Source organism: Frankliniella occidentalis, unplaced genomic scaffold, assembly GCF_000697945.3.
Source record: "Frankliniella occidentalis isolate FOCC.00 unplaced genomic scaffold, Focc_3.1 Scaffold70, whole genome shotgun sequence".
Classification (NCBI taxonomy): domain Eukaryota; kingdom Metazoa; phylum Arthropoda; class Insecta; order Thysanoptera; family Thripidae; genus Frankliniella; species Frankliniella occidentalis.
This window is the reverse complement of record NW_026267200.1, coordinates 193,426-204,656: the sequence shown is the minus strand read 5'-3', so window position 1 is coordinate 204,656 and position 11,231 is coordinate 193,426. Positions and strand designations below refer to the sequence as shown.

Sequence of the window (11,231 nt, the reverse complement as noted above, 5' to 3'; positions counted from 1 at the left end):
CGAAAACCAACAGGTACCCCGAGTCAAGAAATTCGTCCGTCCTTATCTTAACCGAAAAGCCTCCTATTATGTAGGCCTATGTATCTCTCTTATCAATGTGTATCTTTATAGATTAAACATATTAGAGGAACCCGAGACGGTTAACAAAAGTTATTTAATTGACACCCAATTTATATTTTACATTCTATAAATATTTGCAGCTGTTTGAAGCAACTTTTGTAAAATTACCGGTAGTTTACCGGTAAATTACCAATTTACCGGTAATTTTGGTAATTTACCGCACCAAACCAAAATTACCGGTAAATTTCAAACCCTACATCAGATACTGAATGTCTTGATGATGAAGGAGAGGAGCATAACCCGTAAGTAATGCATTTACATAAGTAAAAATTACAGTAAAAAATTAGTGGGGATAAGAGCGAACACACCTATTTTGGACCAGACTTAATATTTTTTATCAGTACCTCTCTATGGAAGCTTTTTAAAATACATTGTAGAAACCGTAGAAGCGATTCTTTTTCCGTTTAATCCTGGCTAATTCACAGTAATGAGCACAAATGTTTGCGCTTGAAATGGAAACAAAAATGTCCCTGCTCTAAGAATAAGAAAATAAGAGATGAATTTTAGTCCTCATAGCAAGCTGCACACAATCCGAGCAAGGTGCTGGTCTAAAATAGGACCAGTCGCTCTATAATGAACACTCCTCGGAATGAGCTCAAATTATAACAAATCTGCAGGGCTAAAACTTATCATAACGCGAACGAATGTTAGTTACTCAACGTAACAATGCACATGTATAAGTAAAAGTAATAGTAATGGATTTCCAAATAGGACCGATATTAATCGTCCATACATAGAGAAAAGTTGGCCAAGTACAATAATTAACTTATTTTAAAAAGGCGACATTAAAAGTTACAATGTATAACTTTAGCTCTTAACGGCTCTTAAGGCGGTAGGAGCGTAAAATTTTTATTTCAGAAATCTGAAGTGTATGTTACCATAATACACCACCTCGAACCATTTTGCTCTCCGGCGCTTAGTTTTCGCTTCGCGACGCCTCAAAGTTCGAAATTTTGACAACTCCGTGACACATTTTCGTCGAAACGGCAAATCGCACAGTTTTCAAACTTTGCAGTAGGGTAGTCACATACTAGACCTAGAGCATTGTCTATTTTTCAAGGTATGAAATGAAATAGTTTTCGTCCTGGAATGCCTTGAAAATTAGTGGTTTACAGGCCCTTATAGCAGCCAAACGGCTGAACGTATAGAGATGAAAAGTAGACCATGCACTAGATTGAACTTTGGTCTTTCTAACGAACTCGTAAAAAAAAATCTCAGGTTTGAGGTTTTCTCGAAAATATGTCACGCGTAAACCTCTGTTTCGAACCACCTGAGACCTTTAGAGAAAGAGAGAGCCTGCAGCCGTCTTCGTCGCGCAGAGGGGGGAGCGGGAGGGGTGTGGGGGGCACCCCGGAAAAAAGAGGCGGGTGGGATGGGGCGGGGTCTGCTCGGCCGCCTCCCCCGGCTGCTGGCCTCCCTCACAGCAGGGGGATGGCTGTGACCACTTACCGCACTTCTCACACGGATTTAACTATTTGAAATAGAGGTTGTACAATACTGGCATTGGCACCATTGGATCGGCAAGGAAAATGTCAACTCGAATACCAAATATCATAGCTGTAAGGCAATTTTTAGGCAAATGACATGAACTAAAACTTGTAACCTTTTCGGTCAAAATTGTTGTAGAGACTTCGTTTTTTAGACAGTTCCTTGTGGTCTGTCTCTCCCCGAAGGTAAAAGTTTCCAGTTTTGATAAAGATAGCCGATTAACGTTCCAGTTATGATAAGTCGATTGCCGATGATAATATAGATTCTTTCGCTATGAACAAGCAGTCACAAATCCTTTCTAAAGCTAAAAAAAACTGGCCTGCTGGCCAGTAACGAGGCAGTCCAGCTCCAAAAGCAAATTCAAAATATACAGGCGCTAAGGGTTTGTATTTTTAGCTGAATGAGGTAAGACTGAAAATCTGCTTATCAAAACTTTTGACGATAACGTTAATCGGCAATATCAGCAACGGCAACAGCAACCTTTATCAAAACGCTATACTTTCACCCTCGGGTACAGACAGGGAATGTCTAATAGATAAATTCGCCAAACAAAAGACAAAAAATGTAGCTGGAACCAGCATTCAAATTTTGCTTACTTAGTAATTTTACCGCGCTGAAAACAGGCGCTTTCTCCTGTTTCAAAAAGCTGTGGTTAGAATCAACACGCAGGCCCGCCCTTCCGCTGAACGGAGTTGCCGGCGGAGAGAAGCGAAGCTGGCAACTCCGTTTGGCGGAAGGGCGGGCCTGCTTGTTATGATACAAAACTACCCTGAAAATCCCAGGACGCTCGCTCAATTCGTTTTCGAGTTATCGTAAGGACAGACAGACGTGCAGACAGACAGACAGACAAAAGAAGTTTTTTCCGCCCAGACGAAGTAATAGGCTTCGCTAATCCCTCAGCTAATTATGCTTTTTCTGTCAGCAGCTGGTTATTCCCCAGGATGTCTGTATGCAATGCTGCAACAAGTCCAAAACAAAGACGATTTTATTAGCAATTTACGACGCATGAAGGCATTGACCATAACGGTCGACTGTACAGTGAAGGCAGTAGTACGAATGCCACCATATCACCACCCTACAACCGTGAACTGCCGGCCCATCCAAAACTTTTGAGAAGGGCCAAGCCACAATGTGTGTGCCCTCGTGGCACCACAAGTGATAGAGATGCCCCAACCACGACTGTTTGAGTGTTCCTATACAGAAGGTAGATGTACGCCAAACCACGTCTCGCGTAACAGGCTTCGCGATATCTCACGAAACACTGTTACGCTGCGAAGCGCCTGGCATACATCTACCTTGGCCTGCGGCGCTGACACCCGAGTCGGGAAGTGGAAAGTGTACACAAGGATACGGGCCTACGGCCCGTCAACGGCCCGTCACTTCCACTAAGCATGCAGAGTTGTACATTTTTAGCCCGCTCTTTTGCTTAAAAGCTATAGAAGCGGGCTAATGTCATCGCCCTTGTGTCTGTCTATCCGTCTGTCCGTTCCCCAAGAAGGACGTGAGCTAGAGGTCTAACATTTTCAGGGTATTATTGTTGTCACTTCTGGACAACGAAACGGTTGGTGCAAATCCTGGGCGACCACCCCTAAGTGGGTCTTAGGGGGTAACAAAGAAATAGTGGTTGGTCCAAGAAGTGGGAAAATTATATTTTGTTTATTGTCTCCTAAGGGGTAACTTGTGGAAATAGATCCCTTTGGACTAAAATTTCGTCCGTTTGGCTCTTCCTTTTACCGTTTAGGCGCTAGAGGAAGTTCCTCTCACAAAAGTGGCCTAAAAGTAAATACGGTAGTTTAGGAAATATTTGATGGTTTTCTAAGGGGTAACCTTTGAAAGTAGAATCCTTTGGGCGAAACTTTTGTCCTTTTCGCTCTATCTATCACCGTTTAGGCACTAGACGAAGAGTCTCTCACAAAAGTGGCCCAAAAGTAAAGACAGTAAGTTTAGAAAATATTTGATGGTCTCCTAAGGGGTAACTTTTAAAAGTAGAGCCCATAGGGTGAAAATTAGGTCCGTTTGCCTCCATCTCTCACCGTTTGGGCGCTAGAGAGAGGTTTTCTCACAAAAGTGGCCCAAAAATGAATACAGTATTTTTAGAAAATATATGATAGTCTCCAAAGGGGGATTCCCGTACACTTTTCCTAATCGAGTTTTCCTAATGCCTGTCCTCCTAACCCTGAACTTCCTAAAATAACATTTTCCTATTTCATTTTTCCTAAATATAGAGTTGGAAGTTTTCCTAATTTTTTTCCTAATTGGACTAACCTCGCCGCCGCCGCGGCCCCTGCCCAACAATACCTCCCCGTCATTATTGTTTCCAACCTCACTCCACCCAGTCCACCCATCCGGCACCACCCCATTTCAAAATTCAAAATTCTAAGTTATGGCAGGGTAAACCGTGAAAAAAGAACCCTCTGAGCTAGAATGTCGTCCGTTTGGCTTTCACTGTTTACTTACAAAATGGAATTTTTCTTACCGAAATGTCCGAAACAGTACAAAATGGAATTTTTCTTACCGAAATGTCCGAAACAGAACCTTTTTTTTTTTTCAGGAGTACACTTTTGTCTGAGAAGTATGCCCAAGTATGCCGTAGGTTCAAAATTTTCTTCTAAGCAGAAGAATAGGCTTATTTTATGGTGGCACATCATTAATAAAATGTGTGCACTCCCATGAAAAAAAAAAAAAAAACACATTTACAGTATTTTGTTATTTTGTTATACTTCACAAGCTGCTTCCTTAATATCAGTAATTACACAAATCATTGCGGACGGACACGTTCTATCAATTTTAGAGTATGCCTGGAGGTATATTTAACTTCTTCTGGGTCTAGTCTTATATATATTTCCATAGGTGTGTTATTGGATCCATAAGTTAACATCAAAAACCTAGAAGGGACTTGGCATAACTTGCTGTACTCTACAAACTGCGGCACACACAGCCTAAGATGGTCAGCGTATGAAAGGAATGCTTCGTTTGTTGAGTTTTGATTACGAAGTAGACAGCAAAGGTACCTGGCAAAAAGATGGTTCAAAGCGAGCTGTCACTCAAACGGGCCGAAGGCCCGTCACAAACGCCACCGGCCGGCCAAGCTAGGCCCGCTCCCTGCCGAACCGAGTTGCCGGTGGAGTGAAGCGGAGCTGGCAACTTGGTTTGGCGGAAGAGCGCGCCTAGCTCGTTTCGCTTATTTTCGTCAAAACCTCCGTGTGGCGCTTTAATAGTTAAAGATAGAGCCAAACGGACGAAATTTTCGCCCACCGGGCTCTACTTTGATGAGTTACCCCTTAGGAAACTGTAAGAAAATATTTTAAAAAAACATTTGAGACCTGTTGTTTTTGATTTTTATAAATTCAATTTTTGAGCTAGAATGCTCGTCTTCAAACTTGATCTTACTTTTGATGACACAAAACGACCCTGAAAATCCCAGGTCGCTCTCAATTCGTGTTTGAGTTATCGTGTTGACAGACAGACACACACACAGACAGACAGACGCGAAACTTTTTGATCATCACTGGAGTAATAGGCTTCGCTAATCGCTCAGCCAATGACAAAAAACTTAAAAAAACATAATACTTACAGAGTTTGTGATGGTGCAAAAGCCAATTATGTTGGGGGTGGTAATCTTAACAGGAGGTTGGATACGCACTATCCTTGGCTTTGTGGCTGGAAAAATGATACATGATACACTCCAGTTTTGATCTCGTGCTCAGAGAGAAAATTAGTAAGATCTAACCGTTTGAACATACTTACCGAAAAGCCTCTGAGTTTTTGTCGTCTGATCCATTATTCATCGTTAGAATTTGTTAAGTGTACGAATAAGAGGGGCTGATTTAGGACCTGTAGACGAGCGAAGGGCGGACATCAGAGAATCAAGTTGGAACACGCTCGAAGAACCGCCCAGCGAGCGCGCGCGCTTTAGTACCTGGGTCTGGGTGTACTTACGTCTTATACCGGTCCCGGTAGCCTCGCCGAGGTGCCATCTCCGGGCCCCCAGGACAAGTGTACCGCAAATGGAATACAGGCAGCCGCGCCGCCACCGCTCGGCAGCCGCTTGAGCGGCGCGCGCGGCCCGACTCGGGCGGGGAACAATGCAGTGGTGGGGGGAGCACCAGTGGAGGAGAAGTGGCGGAGGAGAGGCGTGGCGCGGCGTGGCACCTAGCGCGTGCATTTCAAGCAAAGACGACGACGCGGCAGGGACGGATGTGTGTTGTGAGAGTGTGGGTGGGAGGGGAAAGGGGGGGGGGGGCGTTTATAGCTATGACGATGGTTAGCAGAACAGAACAGTAGGACTTGGAAATTAAATTACAACGTTCACTTTCCAAACAAAATCAAAGTTATGTTTTTTATTAGCTTTCTCCTTTAGTCATTTTTCGGATTTAAGAGAGTACTGACCCAGAGTTAGTGATTGGGGCGTGTCCTCCTGCAGGGTCTTGTGCATAACCTGGATAGACAATTAAATATATCAGAAATTTTATCTTGCCATAAATTAAATGAGTAAGCCTTTTTGTTTGAAAAACAGCTTACCAATAACAAATCCTGGAATGACGTTTCTGATTTTGTTAATTGACAGTTGTACTGCCCAGTGAGATTTACTGCCCTTTCAGCCACGTCATTAACAACGTGTAGTGACTCTACAATTTCCAGGCCATACTGGAATGCAGGATTTCCTGGCCATTCTGAGGGGGGAGAATCTAAAAAACTGGGGTCAATACCCAAAATTTCAAAGAAACCCTTAGAATGGGCATTAACAAAATCAGCTAATCGAACAGACTTGTCTCCATTGAATTTTGCTTTCTTCGAAGCAATTTTATCCTTTGGTACACCACACTAAGATTTGCGACCATATGCAACTTCTCAGTGTCTGATACATTTTTATCAAAAAACGCAAGAGGCACACACAGTGGAGATAAATACCACAAATAGTCCGAAAAATGTGCCAGTTCCTTTTTCGAAATGGTCTTTGAAATTGTGGAATATGCCATAATATTCTTTAAAATGTTGACATCTGTTTTTGGCGCAATAGCTGGGGTCGTCGCCGTAAACCACGGCTCGATGTAAGTAGTTACAATAAATGGTAGAAGCTCCCGAATACTCTTCAATATCTTTTTCTCTTCTGGGAATCCCCCTGCAACAAAGCGGAATAGATTACTTGATACACATTTAAGTATTTACGGACACATTTTAAGGCGACCGTACTTACCCCTGAGATAAAACATATAAATAGAGAAACGGTAAATAATCCTCCCCATAAATCGTGCTGATGATTGATGATAGGGCAATAGGGGGCCTGAAGTGCACTCCCTAGGGAGGTATTTCCCCAATAAAAATCAGCACGAGGTCTAGGAGGTACTCATCGTCGCTCCTAATTTGCTTTTCAGTTGAAAATAAATCATGATTAGCCTTTTAACGTACAAGAAGGTCAATGGGGTTCGAAAAGTCGTTTACCTCGAGTGTCTTCCGCACAAATGCTGAAATTTTAGCAATGGCTTGAGGCGTCAAAACCCTCTTTGTCAGAGGATCCATATCCAGTGTTGCAGGCCACAAAGCAACTATGTTGATTGTGCTCCATGCGGTTTGGAATTCTGAACACAGTTTGCCCAGTTCAGGGTTGGTCAACTTTTCGACGGTGTTATTGAATGAATGTTTGGGTATTATTTACGACATGCCAGATAGAGAAGTGGGCGTTCGCGGCCGTCCTCTATGAATTTTATGGCACCGAGTCTCCAGCCGGTGTTCGAAAGGGTGGTGTCACATGAAACACAACGCACCTTGTCTTCCAAATCATACTCATTTATCTGCAGCAATACTTCATTAGCAATGCTTTTCCCTGTCCCCTGCTGCAAGGTGTTGGACGCCAGTAGTTGGCTAAAGTCTTTCCCTGTAAGTAGAAATGTAACAAAACGATATTATTACGAGTCGCGAATACACAATGCAATGTGTGTGGTGTATTTGAAAATAACTGTGCAACACAGTTCATACCTGTTACCAAAACGGGTTGGCGCTGTATTAATTTTCCTTTCCCGGACAGAGGGAGCATTTTTTTCCGTCTTTGTGTACTGTGACGGCCTAGCAGGTACAAAACTCTGACGGATCTTTGCAGCCTCCGCAGCGCGCACTGCAACTCGCTTGTCCGCGATTGATGTTTTACTGACATGTAGAGACTTTACATCGATGTTTAAACTTTGGGCCAGAGTGCAGACAACGCGAAAAGCATCTCGCGAGCTGATTTGACCCCTGTCCAAATTTATCATGAGTGCAGTATGATTGCCATCAGAGAGTGAGGTAATTAAAAGAGAACCTGTACCGGCATTGCGGGCAGCCTCCTCAACTTTGGGGGTATAGTCAGTATCACTATCATCTCCGTCTGTGCAGGTGTCAGATTCTGTAAAACAAATTACTGTTAAAATCTGCTCTGTACTTGTAATAAATTAACGCACCTAAAACCGTTCTTTGACAAAGTTTACCTACTGGTGAGCACGAGCACATACTGCATTGCGAACGGAAACCTGTCAGATGAGGGGAAAGGAGAAACAATATGCAGCTCAAACCAGAACCAGAATGACCGATAACGCACCACCGTGGCTAGTGCTCTGTACTGCGTATTTCCCCTTTCCCTTCATGTTAGGTACGGATGACCGACAGACGGATGACAGCGTTCTCGGTGGAAAAGAAACGGAACAAACCCCAGCTTGGTTCTCTTCGTACAAGTGTCCGGTCATGACAACCAACTCCTGCTTGTGAGTATTGGATTCTCGATTCCAGCTATCGAATGTAGCCTACCAAACGGAACTGATCCCCACGACAAAGTCTTTTTTTTTCCGTGTGGCCTTGACGTCTTCGCAACAGCCCCAATGGCTACGTGTTTTAAGACCCTGTGGGTCTTGGTGAGTCCTCATCAGTGTGTGTCTGAAAAAGGCTTTTCTCCAGTGTGTGTCTGAAGTGTGTGAAACTCTTGTGCATGTCTATCGCTACGCCACGCAAACGCCAACGGCGTGTTTCTAGCTTTCCTGAAATCAAGACAGTGCGCCAGGGGAGGGGGCACGATTGGTGCTCGGCCTGGCTTGTTCATCGAAAATCTTCTCGAATCTTTCCACTCTTCACTTGTTTTAACTTGTCGGTAAATAGTCTAGAAGCGCCGCGCAAGGGTGTATGTCAGAATCTCAGAAACGGGCCGCCCGATGTGCGCAAGGGGAGGGGAGGGCAGCGGTTGGTGTTTGTCTTTCTTTCGACGAGAATCTTCTCGAATCTTTAAACCCTTTCGCATGTTTGAACTTGTCGCGGTTTGCGAGGGCACAAGGGAGGGAGTGGCAGCTTTGCTGTGCAATGCTGGCAACGCGGTGTGCCGCACTTTTCGGTGCACGGAAGGGGGGGGGGGGTGACAAACGCCATAACAGGAAACCAACATTTCTTTGCGAACGCGTTTTCAGAGCCAAGGATCATGGGTCGCCCCATCTCGGGCGTCGACTGAACTTGAGAGGGCCCCTGGCCCACTTGTACCACCGCTGCGACGCGGCGGCGGCGGCGCGCCGCCGCCTCCGGGTCGTGCAGACCGCCGTTGAGGACGCCGACGCCGATGATGTAGGCGCCCGAAGGCCGCCGCCCAGCCCCGCCCCGCCCCGCCCGTTTACATACACCGACTCCAGTGGCTCGGCCGCGCCCGCTCAGCCGCTGTAGGCCCCGCGGCCTCCGCCGGGCCTAAGTGCGGGTGGGCATGTTCATACATGCTTTTCCCTAGTTCGGCGCTCGCCGCTACGCGGCGCTGCTAGTCCCGCGGTGCCCGTATAAAACGAGGCGCTGGCGGCCGGAGCGGCATCACTTAAGTCACCAGCTTCGTCTCGTGCACTTGCTCTCCAGTCGCAATTCATCGGTCGGTACTCCGCGGTTCAAACAGTTTTTAAACGAACCAGTTTCTACCACACGGGCCGCGCGCGCGCGGCCAGAGCGTCAGGTCCCCGCGACCACCTGTTGCATCTCAATTCCACATTACCTCAGTACCACCAACAATAAGCACTGTGCGACGTCTTACGTTACGTCTTACGTTACGTCTTACACGTCTTACGTTACGTCTTTCGAGACTTCCCAGTCTTTTTCAAGACTTCCTTCAACATAGACGCTTCTGCCTTTTTCAAGGCACCTTCAACAAAGACTTAGTCTTTTTCAAGACTTCCTTCGACAAAGACATACCTCCCTTTTTCAAGGCAATGGACTCCTTAGTCAAGGAGATCCTCCGGGAGTGGTCGGAGGGGTGCTTTTACGAGCAGCCGCTCATGGTGGTGGCCTACAAGGAGATGCTCATGGCTCTCGGGGACGCCACCCCTGAGGAGCTGCAAGACCCCCTCCTCCACGACTTCCTGAAGGCTGGGTACGCTGCCTACCTGAGGGAGAGGGGAGGTGGTGACCGCCAGGCCGCTGCCACCTACAAGATGGCCATGGTGGGTGCAGGCGCAGTGCGTCCACCGCGCTCTGCTACTCCTCCAGCACGCCCTGCCACACCTGAGGCTCAGGCGCAGGCTGGCCCAGCCACACCACCACCCCGCCCTGCCACTCCTCCAGCCACACCACCCCACCCCGCCCCGTCACTGGCGGGTCCCTCTCGCCTTGCCACCCCACAGGGTTTAAGATACTTTGTCGATTCCCTCCTCGGGGGTATAAAAGCGGCGAGCAAATTTCTCGAGGGTATCATTTGTGTTAAGACTTAGCTACTGGTCAGATCACAAGGAGCTATGGCTTCAGCGAAACGCCAAGCTGAGGTAACAGTCGACGAGCCTGCTGGAAAGCGCCGTTGGCTGTTCCCCCTCGCCACCAAGCAGGGGAAGTTGGACAACCTAGTTGTTGACCTTGAGGAGGATCTGACTGACGAGCCAGACTTCAGCCAGCCTCCCTCTCAGCCTCAAATGCTGTATGGGAATATGGATCTGAACTCCCCGGTTCATTTTGACCTGAGTCATCTCTTGGACACAAAACAGGCAAAGGGCAAGGATGTCCCTCCCACTGAGACAAGATTTCCCGTAGAGGTTGCCTTTAAAGACTTCCAACTCATTATAAATGGGAGTAAATTTTTTAGAGTCGGTATTGATCTAAATAATTTTACACCCTTTGTTATTTTGGTGGCAACCACAACAGATATGAATGTTGCTTTGACTATCTCTGAATACCATATTTTGGTTTCAGAAGAAGTGCCAAACACCATTGTGGGCCATTTTAAGTCTGGAAATGCAAAGGCAGTTTCAGCTGGTAATGTCAAAATTTCTGTGAAACTCCACACAGCTAACAATACTATATGTGTGGAATAAGGCAGTTCCAAAATATATATGGCACTGTCTTCGTGGAAATTTATCGAAAGAATTAAGCAGTTAATGAATTATTTGTCGGACTGTGAGGTTCAATGTTTCCATGCTAATTCAAGCTTTGGTGACTTAATGTATCATGCAAAATATTTTTACTCATCTAGGAGTCAGACTCTGGCTAAAATTCCTGATGATGAATAATTGTGTACAATTTTATCACAGGCATTTAATGTTCCTATCATTTCTTTTCCTGAAAGTCTAAAACAGGAAATGCTAAGTTACCACCTGGAACACATCAGGCAAAAGCTACTTGTGTTGTTCCAAAACAATTCAGTTGTA

The 11,231-nt window shown here is 45.7% G+C and overlaps 1 long non-coding RNA gene across 1 annotated transcript; it reads right to left on the bottom strand.

Moving 5' to 3' along the window:
- Positions 1–23: 23 nt before the first annotated feature.
- LOC113213951 (uncharacterized) lies at positions 24–5,662 on the bottom strand. Its single transcript, XR_003303787.2, has 4 exons — positions 5,548–5,662; positions 5,356–5,442; positions 5,183–5,268; positions 24–2,565 (listed from the first exon to the last, which is right to left on the bottom strand). It is a non-coding gene; the product is annotated as an uncharacterized LOC113213951 (long non-coding RNA).
- Between the last annotated feature and the right edge of the window lie 5,569 nt (positions 5,663–11,231).